Here is a 16,767-nt window from a genome sequence, read left to right as displayed (position 1 = left end):
ACTTGAGATGAGATAGGAGTTTAAAATACACCAGGCACATTGAAGGCATGATAAGGTAAAATCATAGTTTTAAACATATACAATTTCAATTGACTAAAATTTATTATTATTATTATTTTCAAATGTGTCACTTTATTTTCACCCTTGAGGAAGCCACACACTATAACTTCTGAGCACGTGACATCACATGACTTCTTCAGTAAGCTCCAAGGTAGACCCAGACCTCCTGGAGCTTGCAGACCTGAGATTTCAAACGTTAAAGCTTTCACCATAGCCTTGATGTTGTGGTTGTTGAACACAAACTCACTGGACAGTTTGTCTTCCACATAGTCCACCTCTGTCCCTAACAGGGTTAGCTGTGCTTTCTTCTGGATGAACACTCGGATTCCTGACTTGAATAACTTCCTCATCAGAATCTCCTTTTGCCTTTGTATACTCCAGGCTGTAAGAGAGGCCGTTATAGCCCCTGGTTCGCACGCCAACTTTCAGACCCACATGCTCAGACCTGCCTTTAAGAAGTTGTTTTATCTTGTTCACCGCAGAGACCAGCTTGAGCGCTGCCCGCGTGGGCTGCAGTTTCCTCTAGCTCATGACCCTCACAGTGGCACGGATTGGGGCGTGGAGCCTCAGCTTCTCTCCATGGACATGGAGGGCATTTTGACGCCAACTAAAATGTATTATTGAATATAATTTTACATGTTATAATTCATGTAGTGAGATTACTAGACAATTTAAAGTTACATGTATTGTTTACATGTTGGAAAGCACTGTTCTGGGTTAAATGCACAGTTAAACACTAACATTCACATACATTTCATAAGATATTTATGGGCACAGGTAGAAAAATACGGGATTATTGAAAACATGCACCTTTACATATTACAACTTTCAGTTGCTACGTGGAATGACTAATTGAAATGGACCTTTCAGTGGAGATTCACTATACATGTTAAATAAATGCCTGAAAGAGCAGAGCTAAAAATGGATTCATGAAAAAAAAAAAAAAAAAAAAAAAGGTTCCAGGGCTTGAAAACAACCAGTATTTAGAGAAAAGGAGACTACATTGTCAAGAGCTCATGGTTCTGCTGTCAGCTTTCACTGAAGGGAGCTTCTGATTCCCGAGTTGCAAATATGCACAGTGAGACAGACAGAGGAGGAAGCAGAATGCAGCTACTTATCGGTTAAAGAGACAAACAGATAAAGCAGATGTTCTTTAAAAACAAAACCTGCTGTTCCCTGATGCTGAGAGATAAATGAGAGCTAAAAGTTCAGGAGGAGAAAGAGCTCTTGTGAGAAGGCCAGCCCCGCAGATGGAAGCTTGAAAATGTGATATTCTAGTAAAGGGCATATGGAGTACCAGAGGCATACAGGAAGCAGACCAGCCTTCGCCTCCGCGGGGCTAGAGTCATCCGCTTGATATTTATCTGCTCACCAGACACAAACATATCTCTCATAAGATAAAGAATGGTAAGTATTATATCATTTTATACATAATGTTCAGAGTTCCATAAGGAAAAAAGTTCAGGTATGACAAAAAAAAATAAGTAAATAAAACAGCAATAGCAACAACAGAGAAACCAAAATATTAAAAAATAAATTAAGGGGAAAAGCTAGTAGATGATACAAATATTGACAGAGATTCAGGCTTATGGGAAACAATTATGCCGGAGTCAAAGAAATTAAAAGTCTCAACGAAGTTTTTAAAATGTTAATCATAATACTTATTTTAAAAATAAAATTGACAACTGGAGAGATGGCTGTGTGGTTAAGAGCACTGGCTGCTCTTCAGGAAGAGTTCAATTCCATGAAATCACATGATGGCTAACAACCATCTATAATGGGATCTAATATCTTCTTCTGGCATGCAGGTATGCATGCAGATACACAAAATAAATAAATCTTAAATAAAATAAAATTGCCAATAAGATAGTTATAATAGTAGATTAAACATAAAAATAGAATAGTGAAGAAGAAACATAAATAGATTTTTTTAAGTGCTAACTTTTAGTGAAATAAATGTTGGAAAGTGGTTGGTTATTCAGAAGGTAATGCAGGATGTCCTTTTGATGAATTCATACACATATTACACCATGAGAAGGTTTAGTGTATAGATATGCTTTTAAACATTTTTAAATGATTCCTTTTTATTTTTTTATGTGCAATGGTGTTTTACTTGCACGTATGTCTGTGTGAGGGTGTCAGATCCCCTAGAACTGGTGTTACAGACAGTTGTAAGCTGCCATGTGGGTGCTGGGAATTGAACCAGGATCTTCTAAAAGAACAACCAGTGTTCTTAACCTTTGAGCTATCTCTCCAGACCTGTGTGCAGATACTTTATTGGAGTTGGGAGCAAGAAGGCGGTCCCAAAACAGTAGACAAAATGATGGTGAAGTTTTCCAAATCTGATGAAGAACAAGTCACAATTTCCAAGAATTCCATCTATTCTAAGCATAGTAAATACACAGAAAGCTACCGCTAAGTTGCTACTGTAAGGCTGTCAGAAACCAAGTATAATTAATCTGGGGCACTGAAGAAATGACGCAAGCCATTACATAGAAATCCAGGTGAATGAATGAAGCCAGACAAATAGTTTATTCAGGTGTACCTTTCACAACTATTTATTCATCTAAACTATGCAATATAATGGCATGCCTTTTGTAATATAGCCAATTTACTGCCTATTTAATTTGGAGACATATCATGTCCTTCATTCCCAATTCCTGTCACCTGTGGTTGTTTTCCCACCGTGATCAATGTGAATGGAGGCTTATCATCTTCCTAAATAAATATTTTTAATTTTATTTTTTATATTACAATGCTTTCTATTTAATTTATGTCTGCTGCTTTCCTCTCATTGCACCCTTTACTCTGCTCACTCTAGAGTTTACGTTTCCTAAGGTTTTTCCTGTTAGAATGTAAAGCCACTGACTAACGTCTCCGTTTCAATAATTTATACAAGTTTGAGAATATAAATTTCTTCTAATTATTATTCGGATGTAAGTGTTCTTAATTCATTTGTTAAAAACAAAACAAAACTACTATAGTTTCAGTTTGGCCTCGTTGATTTAATTGTGTTAAATTGGGTTTCCAGTATTGATTTTTACATATTCTGTGACTTCAATCATTTTAATTATGTAGAAAATGGTTTTTTGGTATATTCATGCACACACACACTTGCTGTGTGCATATGATCTGAATACTTGTAATACCCCCAGTATTCAGAAGTTGAAACCCAGTCGCTGCCCACCCCCATGATGAGAGGAGGTGGGCCTCTCAGTAGAGATGGAAATAAATTAAAGAAGCCAGAAAGAAATCATCTATTCGCGTAGTGAGGTCCAGCCTTTTTGGGTGAAATCAGTAGCATATAAAATTGATCCCAGAGAGCTAGCTAACCTGCTCTTTACTTCATCTCAGAGTAGAAAAAATGCTCCCCAATGCCAAAATAAACCAGGAGATAGTTTTTTGCCATGGAAAGAATCTTCCAGCATCTTTGTCTTGGACTTCCTACATTCCAGACTGTGAGAACTAAAGCTTTGTGGTTCGTTGATTATTTGGTTTATAAAGTTTTGTGACAGCAGCCTATATGTGTCTTATTTTAGTGTTCCATGTAATGTTTTACAGGTGTCAATTGGGTGCAATTATGTGCTAGTTCCTGTACTCTCTGTTTGTCAGTTTACACTTTCACAGTTTGGGAAAGAGCATTCACCTGCTGTAATTATGTTTATTTCTTATTTAATTTCTACAAAAGTTTGCTTCATGTATTTTGAAACTCTGCCATGAAAATATTTTATGAGAGATTCATATTCTTAATAAATTAACCATACACTGTGCTATAAAAATGTGTGACATAAAAAATCTATGACATGTCATCTCTATGTCTGAAAATATTTTTAATTTTAAAACACACTTTATACAATACTAATATACCGCACTTTTCTTTTTGTTAGGACTAGGATGGCCGTATTTTTTTAATGTTAATTTGCATTACATCTGCCTAATCTATATTTAAGGTATTTTTCATATAGATTAAATACAATCTAGTCTTGTCATTTATGCAGCTTTATCATTTCTGCATCTTAATGGTGGTATTTATAGATTTATACTTAATGTAGCTACTAATTTAAGAGGTTTTAAAAGTATTCTTTTGAAGAACGATTCATTTCTACCTTTATTTGCATGCGTTTGTGTGTGTGTGTGTGTGGGTGGGTGGGTGGGTGGGTGGGTGTGGGTGTGGGTGTGGGTGTGCGCACACATGCACGTATGCCCGAGGGGGCCAGGAGAGGATGGCCAATCTCTTAAAACTGTGAACTACCCAGTGTGTGCATGCTGGGAGCCAAACTCCTGTCCTTTAGAAAAGAAGCAAGTGCCCCTAACCACTGAACCATCCTTTGAGCTTGCTGCTTTTTTAGTGTTTTGTTCATTCCTTTGAAGTGTTCTTTTTTCTTCTGTTTTTATTCCTTTTGCCTTACTTAAGCACTTTATCTGCTCCTATTTATCTTCTCTGGTAGCTCTGATAGTCTCTGTTCTAAACAGCGTCATCTTTGTGTCAAGTTTACCATAGTCTACCTTCAATAGGTAGACTACCTACACCACGTGAAGTCGTGGGCCTTCATGGTGTCTTTTCCCCTTGCTCCTTTTCCCAGCTAAAGTTTCTTGTTCTACATTCTGGCACGCCCATCAGTGACTGCTTTGTTGTTCAAAGGAATAAATTCCAGGGATGTAAAGACCCTTTGGACCATGTGGGTTCTTTTTGCTTCTGAACACTTTGCCTGTTTGTGCTGAAGCTACACTTAGATATATATTTGTAAACAGGGAGTCAACTGAAACGCGCAGGAACAGTATATTATCGAACCTCATCTGCATCAACCTGCTTGGACTTTGTTGTGGGCCTTGACTGAAGGTAAAAAAAGGATTACAATATCCAAATGTATTATTCAGCAATCCTGGCAGAAGCTAGATCAATAAAGAAAACAGCTATAAGACTTGCAATGCATCTATTTTAATGGAAAAGAATAAGCAGCCATTTCCGAGATTAATAGTGTTTCAGAAAAATAATTTTACATGGAGATACACCCGTTGATGACACAGTAATAACAGTGGCTATTTATTCTTTGTAAATGGATATTAAGTGTGGCAGAAAATATTTGTTCCAGCCGAAGGGTCTCATCTCTGCCACCATAGTCACATTGTTCTTGATTGAATTAAGCATGCCATAGGTAGCTGGAGAAGAGATTTCGGCTAATTGCAAAGTGAGTTAATAATTACCTAATTGTTAGTTATCTAACAATTAGATAATAATTATCTAATTTTTCATTTGTCAGTAAAATTTACCAATTAACAATTGGTTGACTGACAGATTGTTTCACAGTTTGTTGCACATTTGGGTCATTGCTTTTCGGAGTATCAACCTTAGAACTAAGATGCCTTCATATTCTGAATACATTTTTGAATGGCCAAAGCACGTGTGACTTTCTATCATTATAACTCCAGTTACGAAAGCTCTGAGTCATTAGATAGCAATCTTTACAAACTTTTAGTCCCTGTTCATGAACCTACTAGGTCTTTTCTGCTTCTCATTTAGAAAAACTTGCTGGTCAAGACTTACATTACCTAATTTTATACATTGGATATATCTTCCACACTACGCCCTCTGGGATAGAATGTTACAAAATTGCAATTCCAATGTCCCCCAAAGAACATGAAGACCTATAATGTAGGCTCACATTCTTTTTCGCATCTCCGTGCATAAAAAGATGTATCACAAAGCTGCGACTAGAAGACAGCAAATGCAGTGCCCCATGTAGACATACTATGTGTGGACCATCCACTCTTTTAATTCAGAGTCATCATGGCCTCTTCACTTAGGTTGTATTGACTCAATCATTAATACCTGGTGGCATATGTTTGCCAATGGATATGCCAAAGTAATTAGAAATGATGATCTATATCTCAGGCATATTGTTCTTCAGGGTTGGAACTTCCTGTCTTCCAAATTACCACTCTTTCTATATGCAGTAATGTTTTAAGACATCCATTATGATGTATTTCCTACAGCCTTCTGACAGACCCTTTATTCTTTCCAGTGAAAGGAAAACTTCAATTCCCATAATATCAATAATGGACTTCAGCATTATGAACATGACAAACAACACCCCCTAAACACACACGCACGCACACACACACACACACACACACACACCAACAACCTCTTTCAGAAACCATATTATCTCTAACCGTTCACATACCCTTTCTTCCATCTTGGAAGGAGACCCAGATTCCTACACTGAAGTTGTCTAGTTTCCCCATAGTTCACTTCCTCCTTCTTAAATGAGAGTTTTGGGCAATGTAGTGCTTACTGTACCCCTCTTAAGGTATAATTCCATCCTAAAGTCAATTTACCTAAACAAGAAATATTAATTTTTTAAAAAGCTATCAGTTAAAACATTTAAAATATATTCTGATCAATGAATAACAGTAGCTACAAGGCTCTCTAGACATTTAGTCTGGAGCTGCTGTCCTATATATGACCCCCGTCCTTGCCTTCTGAGAAACATTTTTTCATTCATAGATGCTTTTTATTAGCATTCAGTCTCCTGAATAAGCATTGCTACATATTTTTAGGATCAACTGTTACTTTTCTGGTCTTCAGGAAGGATGCTCATCAATACAAGAGTTTGAGACTCAAGTCTTGGAGTTCTGTAAAGCCTATGCTTTTCAAGCCAAGCCACTCTGCATGTTGGGTTGATTGACTGTTTTAAATGTTCATGCTCACTTAGCAAGCTTCCTGCATGTTTGCCTCAGGAATATCTCTTCATTAATTGTTGGTTAACCTCTCTAATTACTGTGTAGGTTATGTTAACTATTATGACAGACATGCCCAATTTAACTCAATCATTTCAGTGCCACTTGATGGCCTCAGCAATACCAGAATTCTACTATTTTTCAGTAGCACAGAAACTCTGTGTTAATGTCTCCTTTACTCATGTGCCTCAGGGTCATAGTGAAAGGAGTGAGAGTTCTAATTCCTCATCAGGACAGAAGCTATAGTGACTCCATGTTGCAAACATTCATTTATCCCCAGCCCACCCTCCTTGTCCTTGAATTTTATCAAACACATTGTACTCTTGGGATTTCTAATTCTTCACTTCATTTAAAGAAAATCTACAATTAGACATTGGTTTCTTCTGATTACAGCTTCATCAGTGAATCCAACAGTTCTGATAATAAATTCATCTATCCATGAGTTCATTTAGAACCTCGGTCGAGAAATTTAGTGTGTCATTGCCATATCTATTATTAAGATCAGTTAATATGTTTTGCAATGTTCACCTGGCTTTATGTTTGTAGTTTGTTCCTCAAACTGTGTGTTATTTCCCTTTGTAAAATAAGATGCACAAAGCAGGGTCTTTTCGTCTGTTCAGTTGATTGTTACAATACATTGACATTTGTTGAATGTGAAGCAAGATCAATATTGTAAATGGGTAGTTGGACTCATAGGCCTTGGAATAATTTAATTTTGTGGAGAAAAGGGGCAGTCACTCTTGTAGTTGTCTCCTTTAAAAGACTTATTCTACTGCACTAGACGTTTGTATGAATTATGTACTGTATTCTGTCTGTGATAAATTATAGTTGTCAGAAATGTATATATAATATTTCTCATGCCTAGACATCACTCATTATTTATATGTGGTAGTTTTTATGTAATGTTTTAGTTTTTAGGTAGTATTTTAATAGAGTGGTTTCTATTCTCTAAGGGATATAAATGACCTAATATTCTCTTACTAAAGTAAAATTCGATATTAGCATTTAGAGCAATGTATCTAGAAATTTAGATGACTCTCTTCAAGAGAGAGGCTTGGTGCTGGGAAACTCTTTCAATAGATTTCCCTGTGCCTATGTCAGGATTTAACAGAGCTCACCACGCAACCTCTTTGTGTTTATTAGCAGGGCCAGTTAGACTCCATCTCTTCTTTTGAAACCTCTGCAGTTTTTTCCCAGGGCTAGTATCTGTAGAAAGGAAATCTTGACCTAGTTAGTCAATTGCTCTTCAGACATTCTTGGATGAAAGACATTACAACATTTCCATTTTATAGCTCTTTTGTTAAGTGGAATAAAAACTTGATGTAAAGCAAAAGGCTTTAAGTGCTCCTTTTACTGGTCCCTTTTCTACAAAATTGAAGTATACACTACTGAGCTGGTAAAGATTTACCAGCAAACATGAAGCTGGTCCTATCTCCTTTCCATCACTTGGCAATGAGCCTGGACTTGTCTAGGCCTTTTAGTGTAATGGGGAATTATTCTTTAATTTCACTCTAACTGAAACGAAACACACACACCAAAAAAGCACACTTGTTCCTTAAAATATCATTGTTCACTGGCATCAAATGTGAGCCCTTCCATTATAACTTAGACAGCATTTCCCCCCTGAAGCCTTCCTCTGGAATACCACATGTCCAGAAGATAATAGTATCTTTAAAAGCATCATCTTTTATGAAATTCCTTTTTCAAATCATCAAAGCCCTCCCTGTAATTTCTTCTTGGATGAATTGCTTTTAATTACATTTCTTTTTTGCCTTCAGCCTTATTTTCTGAATTAAGCTTAGCATTGATATGGTGTTACAAGAAAGCCATGTCGTATTTATAACATTTTCTACCCTGAGTTTTTCTTCAAGAGAGACAGTTTAATGACTTTTTTTCTTCTTGCAGCACTCTCCTGCACAAGTGGACATTTCCTGTTCACCCTGAAAACATAGTATATCCACATTCAGACCAGTGTCATACCTTAGCTAAAACTTAAAACATTTTGAGCAGAATGTCTTAAAATTTATGGTACCCAAATAAATGAAGGGGGTTACTTTAAACATATGAATCAGGGAGGTATTTTGTGGAATACAGGATGAACAGAGATGTGTTGAGTTTCTGTTACTGGGGAACAAAATACTGCAACTTGAAACAACATCTGTTCATTAGTTGATGTTTCTTTATGGCAGAGTTAGGATACCTGGCTGAGTCATGGGAGGGAGTGAACACCATAAAGCAGTGGTTCTTAGCCTGTGGGTCTCAATCTCTTTGGGGGCTGCATACCAGACATCCTGCATATCAGATATCTATATTATGATTCACAGCAGTAGCAAAATTAGAGTTACAAAGTAGCAAAGTAATAATCTCATGGTTAGGGGGTCAGCATCACATGCAGACCTATATTAAAGAGTCTTAGCATTAGCAAGGTTGAGATCCACTGTAAAGCATTTGTCATGATGCTACAGGGGTGATTTCTTGACTAGATGTGCTAGTATCACCTTGAACCTTATTTTTGTTAGCAGAACTCTCTTCTTTCCTCTTGTAAGACTGCTGCATGTGTTTCCCTTTGGCCTACAGTCAAGGGAGGCTGTCAGCTCCTAAAGACTCCTCCTATTCTTTGTGTGGCCTGAGGCATCCTCTGACTTCAGGATAGTAATTGGTCCTCAAATTCTTGAGCTTCTCTGACATCTTTCATCTTTGTTAGTCGTTAGATCCCTTGGCCGTACAATGTGGCATAATCACCAGAGTGATGTCTTCCCTAAACCAAGGTCCCAAGTATACTCAAGGAGAAACTTCTGAGAGTGAAGGTCACTTTGTGACATCTCTGTGGAATTCTAACCAACATAGGGCCTAAATATAAACTTGTTAAGAATTACTGATTTTTCACTGTGATTATATTTCTTTAAGGAATGTCAAATTTATCATAAATTAGTATTAGATTATATTGGTATTCAGTTGGCTATTTGATATCAAACTGTAATTTGAGGTTTGATTTTAATACAACAAAAGTAGTAATTAAAAGAATAAACTATTCATTGATATTAAAAAATCAATAGTCCTGGGGATTCACTTTTATATTTTCTTTATAAAGCATTTCAATCTATTTAAATGACACTATTCTCATTCAGTCCTCCATAGAAATAAAGAGCCTGACAGCAGAAGGAGCTAATGAATGCAATAGAATTTTCAACACCTTGTCATTTGCTGCCATCTCTGCCATCACCTCTGGCCCCAGGGAATTAGCTATTTGAAGAAAGGTCACAAGGCCTGAAATGGCATTGGAGCTTGCATGTGAAATGACACCATCTTGACTAATGCTAAATGCGTTGCAAAGGAAGAAAGTGAGTAATCACAGTTCAAAATAATAAATTTGAAAATGAAAGCAAAGTGGGAGGATTGCCATTATGCTAATAAAGATCCAGCCCTGCACCACTCCAGCACCCTAAGACACATTGACTAAAAAATACATAATTTTCATGCAGGTTGAAAATGCTTCAAGAATAAATTTTTAATTTCACTTATACCAATTATGCAGGTGTGTGTCCATGAGTGCATGCGAGTGTGTGTGTGTGTGTGTGTGTGTGTGCGCGCGTGCATGTTCAATTTTGCAATTTATAAAGAAGAAAGTTCAATAACTTCAAATCAATTTTTATAAACAGTATAGACCCTCCTTTCAATCTCAAAATTAAGTTTAGTTACTATGCAGTGAGAATCTACTTGTGACCTGAAATCCCCTCATTTGAACAGAATAAATTAAATGTGGCAACATGCAAGCATCTTTACTGAAATAAAAAAAAAAAAACTAAATAAATAATGTTCACTGTTCAGCTGGTTGCATTTCTATAAACATTCTGGAGACAGTAGAGAGGTGTGTGGGATCTTATAAAACATTATTTACAAAATAATAAAAGCAAGTCCATAAATATTCTTTTTTATTTTAAAGTATTTTTCCCATACCTCAGAAATAAAGTACAGGAGAAATTACACTCAATCTCTGAGATGAATATGATGATGTTCAGTAGCTGGGAGCTGTTGGTACTTGTTCCTTAGCCCAGGATGTATGTGCGTAAGGGTTTCTGGTGCCCAGTTATTGATGTGTTCCAGAGAAAGTGTTCAACGCCTTCGTCCTGCAGCCACAGGGGGTTGAACATTCTCTATGAAAGGTAAAAATGAATTTTCAAAATACTAATTTCCAAAACAGTAATAACTGGTGGAGTGAAAGTTGCTTGCATTTAGGATTTCTTACATAGTTAAGGCTAACCAGCCAAGGAGAAAACACAGGGACACATAGCCAAGCAATGCTAAGATCTATTTCTCTTTCACCATATGACAACCATCATTCTCTTTACGTGGAGATAATAAGGTTCTCAAACATCATTCACATTATATCATCACTTCTTAAAAAACATCTGGGGTTTATTTCTGCTACCCCACTAAACGGGACCTATTTCAACTGTAAGAAGAGAGAACCCCTTTCTTCTGAAATAATAAATAGCATGTGAGGTCCCCCCCATCTCTCTCTCTCTCTCTCTCTCTCTCTCTCTCTCTCTCTCTCTCTCTCTCTCTCGTGTGTGTGTGTGTGTGGTGCATGTGTGTGTGTGCACATGCATGTGTGTGATGTGCATACATGTTCATGTGTGTGAACGTGGAACCACACATGCCACAGCTATATAGATGTCAGAGGACAATCTTGGGTGTGGGTCTTAACTTTCTACTTTGTTTGAGACAGAGTGTCTTTTTGTTCTTGGCTGTGTACACCAGACCAACTGGTTTTTGAGCTTCTCAGGATGCTCTTGTGTGTGCCTCTTAGCTTACCCTAGGAGTACTGGGATTACTAATGTGGATTCTTATGCCTGGACTTTGGAGGATTTTTATAGAAGTCTGTAGGATAAGAATTTGTCAAAAGAGAGATAAGTTTTATTTTAACAGGAAGGGTGATATGTAGGAGGAGCTAAGGTGGGAGGAGTACTGAGAGAAAGAGAAGGAGTAAGGAGAGGAGGAGAAGAAGGAGAGGAGAAGCTAGGTGATGAGAGAGAGAAGGGGGGGGGAGACAGGGAGGCAGATGTTCACGTATCTCCACCAGTCAAAGATAGTTGATATATCTAGGTTGGGTAGTGGGTTACACCTCTGATTGAGCATTACCAAACTTATAAATCCTTTGGTTAACATTTTTTTAAAAATGTATAAACACAAAAAGGAAAAGGGGGCATGGGATAGGGGTTTTCTAAGGGGGGAGGATGGGGAAAGGGGATGGCATCTGAAGTGTAAATAAAATATCCAAAAAAGAAAAAAGAAAAAAAAAAGAATTTGTCAAAAGAACAAATATTTCTAAAATATATCTTGAAGCTTTCCAAATAAAAACTATGTAGTTATGAAGACTTAAACACTTTGCAGTCATTTTGGGGGAAAAGTAAACATGTTGATACTAACATAATTATTTTCAATTGATTATTTAAAAAAACAAAAAGAAAAATATAGAAAAATGCATGGTATAGTCTCCTTCATAAAATAATTCACTGTCACTGTGCTCACAAATGTGGAGAATAAAAACCTGTAAACTCACCTAACATAGGTAAGTGGTCATCTCAGGTGTGGGTTTTAAAAAGAAGAGAAAAAAGATGAGTTTTACTTTTTGTCACATATACTCTTACCATTTGACCTTGCATAGCTTGGAGTTTTTATTTTTGTCTTTCTTCGTGTCTTTATATTTAAAATAGTGTGGATAATAGTTATGTGTGTAGACACAACACATGGTTTGCTGCTGTGAAGTTTATAGTCTTAGTAAAGTCATGTGTTTGCTTCACCATGTTTCTCAATGAATGTTGTCAACCCAGCACTGGGGATGTTGCTCAGAGGGTTCACTGTGACCTTTGGCTACCATTGTTCATGTGACTAACTAATTTGACTAGTGACTGATAAAATTTTATAAGAAACAAAGTAATGGTTATATTATTAGCATTTCTAAGAAATCACCTAGAATATTCAAAGAAATGGTAAGTATGTTTTGATAATGTTCTAGGTTTTGATAGATGTTGACAATATAAAATTATGAGAATATGATATCTAAGGAAGACTTTTTATTAGGAAAACCTTATGGGATTATCTTTAAGATGGAATATTGATTTAATAATCGAACATATGGGTCCACTTTAGTTCAATTTTATGAATGATTTTCATTAAGCTCTTCATAAGAGGTGTTTCACAATAAAACTGCAGTCTCATTACTCACATTTGTAAAAATTTGATTTATGCATTTTTGACTTTATATAGGAAACTGCCTTTGACATTTTTATCTAATTTCACCAGACTAGAAAAAAGAAATATCAAAAAAATAATAATAAAAATAGAAACTTTGTATAAGGTTAAGAATGTAATGATCATGAAGTGCTATTGTGACTTTATCTAAGTATGGCTCTCATATCTGTAACCTAGAACTCAATACACTACATACTCAATAGTATTATGACTTTATGTGAGTTCCCATAATGTTACCAGAGAAGGAATCATAAATATCACTCAGCTATGAACCCAGTGAGCTACAGTAATGAAGGGTCAGAAAATATATGGTCACTGGTACAAGAGTGGTTTGGAAACCAGGGCTGTAACCAACCAACTTCTGGTTGGAGCTAAGGCCTGATATATGTGTGTGTGTGTGTGTGTGTGTGTGTGTGTGTGTGTGTATGTGTGAGTGTGTGTGTGTGTGTGTGTAGCCATTACTAAATACTACTATTCTGATAAGTGGATACAGTATTAAAATGATTCCTAATGGCTTATTGCTATACCCATAGACAAGCATATGTTTCAACCCTCATCAAAAAAGCATCCTGTAGACGATTATTAACACAGAGACACTAAACTGGTCAATGTGCAGAAAATAAGAGACAGTGGGGTGGTCAGCATTAAGTAAAACATACCTATAACACCCTTTCCCCCACGAGGCTCATGGATCTTTGTGGATGAGGTGGCATAGAGATTATAAAAACCTGAGGTAGTCGTTTAAGTTCAAGCAAATAGTGCTTTCTGGATACAGCATGTCAGTTGTACATGTGAACTCACAGTTACAGAATGGATGAGACCTGGACACACTCAAACCAGATAAAACCCCAGCAAGGGCTTGGAGGATAGGTGCATATAACATTTCACCACTAACTAAGGAACTATTGACATTTTATATAGCCTCTGAGAGCAGGAGAGTCAGCTTTGCTTAATGGTGTGATTCATGATAGGTTCATCACATTCCAAGGCAGGTACCACACTCAAGCATAGGTAGACAAAACAAACTGGATAACATGAATGGAAGAAAAAGGAGAAAGAGAAGGAAGAGGAAGAAGAGGAGGAGGAGGAGGAGGAGGAGAGCCTCAAATATGAGAGGGTAAGAAGGTAAAGATGAAAAGGGTGTTGGAAAGGAGTTGGTGGGTGAATATGTCAAAATTTATTATCTAAAACTCTCAAAGAACTAATAAAGTCTATTAATTTAAAATTTTTTCATTGTCTTCCATTACCATCAAAAGATGGATATTAGCAAAAAAAAAAAAAAAAAAAAAAAAAAAAAAAAAAAAAAAAAAAAAGGCTTGTAATACCCACTATACAACTCACAGACCATATGAAACACAAGAAGAAAAGTCACACCAAAGTGTGGATGCCACAGTCTACTCAGAAGAGGGAAGAAAATAATCTCTGGGAAACAGAGGGAGAGAGGGATCTTGGAGGGAAATAAGAGGGGGGGAAAGGGGGGAACAGTTCAGATACAGGAGATGAGGGAGAAGTACAGAGGGTCAGAAATTTGAAAGGAGGTGTGTAGCAGTGGGGAAGTGGGAACTGGAGGCAGCCACTAGAAAGTCCCAGATGCCAGGGACTGAAGTGGTTCCCAGGACCCAACAGGGAGAACATTAGCTGAACTATCCAACAAAGGAGAGATAGAACCTGTACAGACCATAACCAGTGGATAGGCACAACCCCCAATTGAGGCATGGGGCTACCCACCCACCTCAAAAATATTAATCCAGAATTCCTCCATCAAAAGGAAATAGAGGGGCAAAGACTAGAGCAGAGACTGCCCCACCTAGGGATCCATCCCATCTGCAGACACCAAACCCAGACGCCATTGCTGATGACAAGAACGCTTACTGACAGGAGCCTGGTATAGCTGTCTCCTGAGATGCTCTGCCAGAAGTTGACCAACACAGATGTACACAGATACAGATGTACACAGGCAAATATCGAACTGAATGTGGGGCCAGAAGTTAGGGCAAGGACTGGAGGAGCTGAAGGGGCTTGCAATCCCATAGGAAGAACAATAATATCAACCAACCAGACCCCCCCCCCACAAAGCTCTCAGGGATTAAACCACCGACCAAAGAGTACACATGGGGGGGACCCATGGCTCCAGAGGATTGCCTTATCTTGTGTCAATGAGAGGGGAGCCCCTTGGTCCTGTGGAGGCTCAATGACCCAGGGTAGGGGAATGCTAGGGCACTGAGGCAGGAGTGGGTGGGGTGGGTGGGGGAGCACACTCATAGAGGCAGGGGAGGGGAGGTTTGTGGAGGTGAAATTGGGAAGGGGGATAACATTTGAAATGTAAATAAATAAAATAACTAATAAAATGAAAAAAGAGAAAACAACAACAAAAGATGGCAAGCTCTTTGTCCTACCAACCATGATAGATTCGTGACGTACACCTGTTAATTTCTACATTTCTTCTTGATGTACACAGCACACTATCTGCCTTCTACTTACGCGCTTCCAGATCAACCCCCTGGCAAATTCAATGCCAAATTCAGATAACGGGATAAAAGAAAACTTATATGTCTTCTGCCTTTAATCCTCAAAGGATGAAGGATTATTTTGTATGACACGTTTAAAATGTTGCCAACAGAAATCATGTTTGTAATTTCTTCATGTGGATGTATCTTCTGTCGTCTCAAAAATCCGTACCTGTTGAACTTCCTTCTACAAGTGTTCGTCTATCTGCTCTAACAATTCCACGTGGGTTTTTTTTTTTTTTCCTCTTGAAATTTTCTTCGGTCACATCACTGCCCTTCATCTCATCCAGGTTACTCTTCAGCTGGGTTTTTACTTGTTTGGTAAAATAAATAGATTCATGAAGTCACTCTGAATGCCATCATCTCAGCCAGGAATACCTATTCATTATCATTCTCTAGGGTTACATGTCTTTAAATTTTTTCTTCATGCTCCCAAACATGCACCTTGAATGTGTATCTATTCTTACACGGATTCATGACAGCAATGTACATTCATTTAAATGCCTTTCTCCACATAACATTCAAGCATATTCATTGAATTTATGGATGACTAAATAAGTGAGGGAAAATATTTGTTCCAATTTTTTAATGTAGCTAAAATTTATAAAAATAATGTGTCTCAAATCTGTTTATATAATTCATCATATATGTAATTATGCATATATGTGTGTGTGTATTCTGTTCAAGTAATAAGGGGCTAACTGGTGAACTAAAATATCACACTGCATAAATTATGTCCGCCTTTGTAGTGGAACCTTATTAATTTGTCTTTTTGATATACCCATTGATGAGACCAAATTGCCAAAAGAGAGAGTGGCATTGAACAATGTTCACTGCTAAGTACTCTTTATTTATTTGGCATTTAAAGTATTTTCAATGGGTTGCTAATCAAAGAGATGTATAGTAGCCTTTTGCTGAGCACTGTTTAATTATTTCCATCCTCGTCTGTCACATTATCACTCTCCTGTGCCATTCTCAATGCCCCCAAAGCAATGCAGTTGATGGATCATGGAAAATATATCTAGTGTGGAAATGCAGACAATTTGCTTTAGGTTAAAAAAAATTGAGGCAAGCGTCATTTGCAACTACTAAACTCCTCAATGTAGTTGGCTTGCTGCTCTGTAGAAGAAGGGAGAGGAATCTGACAAGAGCCAAGACTCTTGACAGAAATATGCAAATCCCAAATCTAAACCCCTTTAATCCA

At 37.3% G+C, this 16,767-nt stretch overlaps 1 pseudogene; it reads right to left on the bottom strand.

Annotated features, from left to right (window-relative positions):
* Window positions 1–249: 249 nt before the first annotated feature.
* On the bottom strand, window positions 250–1,409 carry LOC143436496 (iron-sulfur cluster assembly 1 homolog, mitochondrial pseudogene; annotated as a pseudogene).
* Window positions 1,410–16,767: the final 15,358 nt, after the last annotated feature.

This window comes from Arvicanthis niloticus, chromosome 22 (genome assembly GCF_011762505.2).
Source record: "Arvicanthis niloticus isolate mArvNil1 chromosome 22, mArvNil1.pat.X, whole genome shotgun sequence".
NCBI classification, from domain to species: Eukaryota; Metazoa; Chordata; class Mammalia; order Rodentia; family Muridae; genus Arvicanthis; species Arvicanthis niloticus.
Note: the sequence above shows the minus strand (reverse complement) of the source record. Positions and strands in the feature narration are given on the sequence as shown.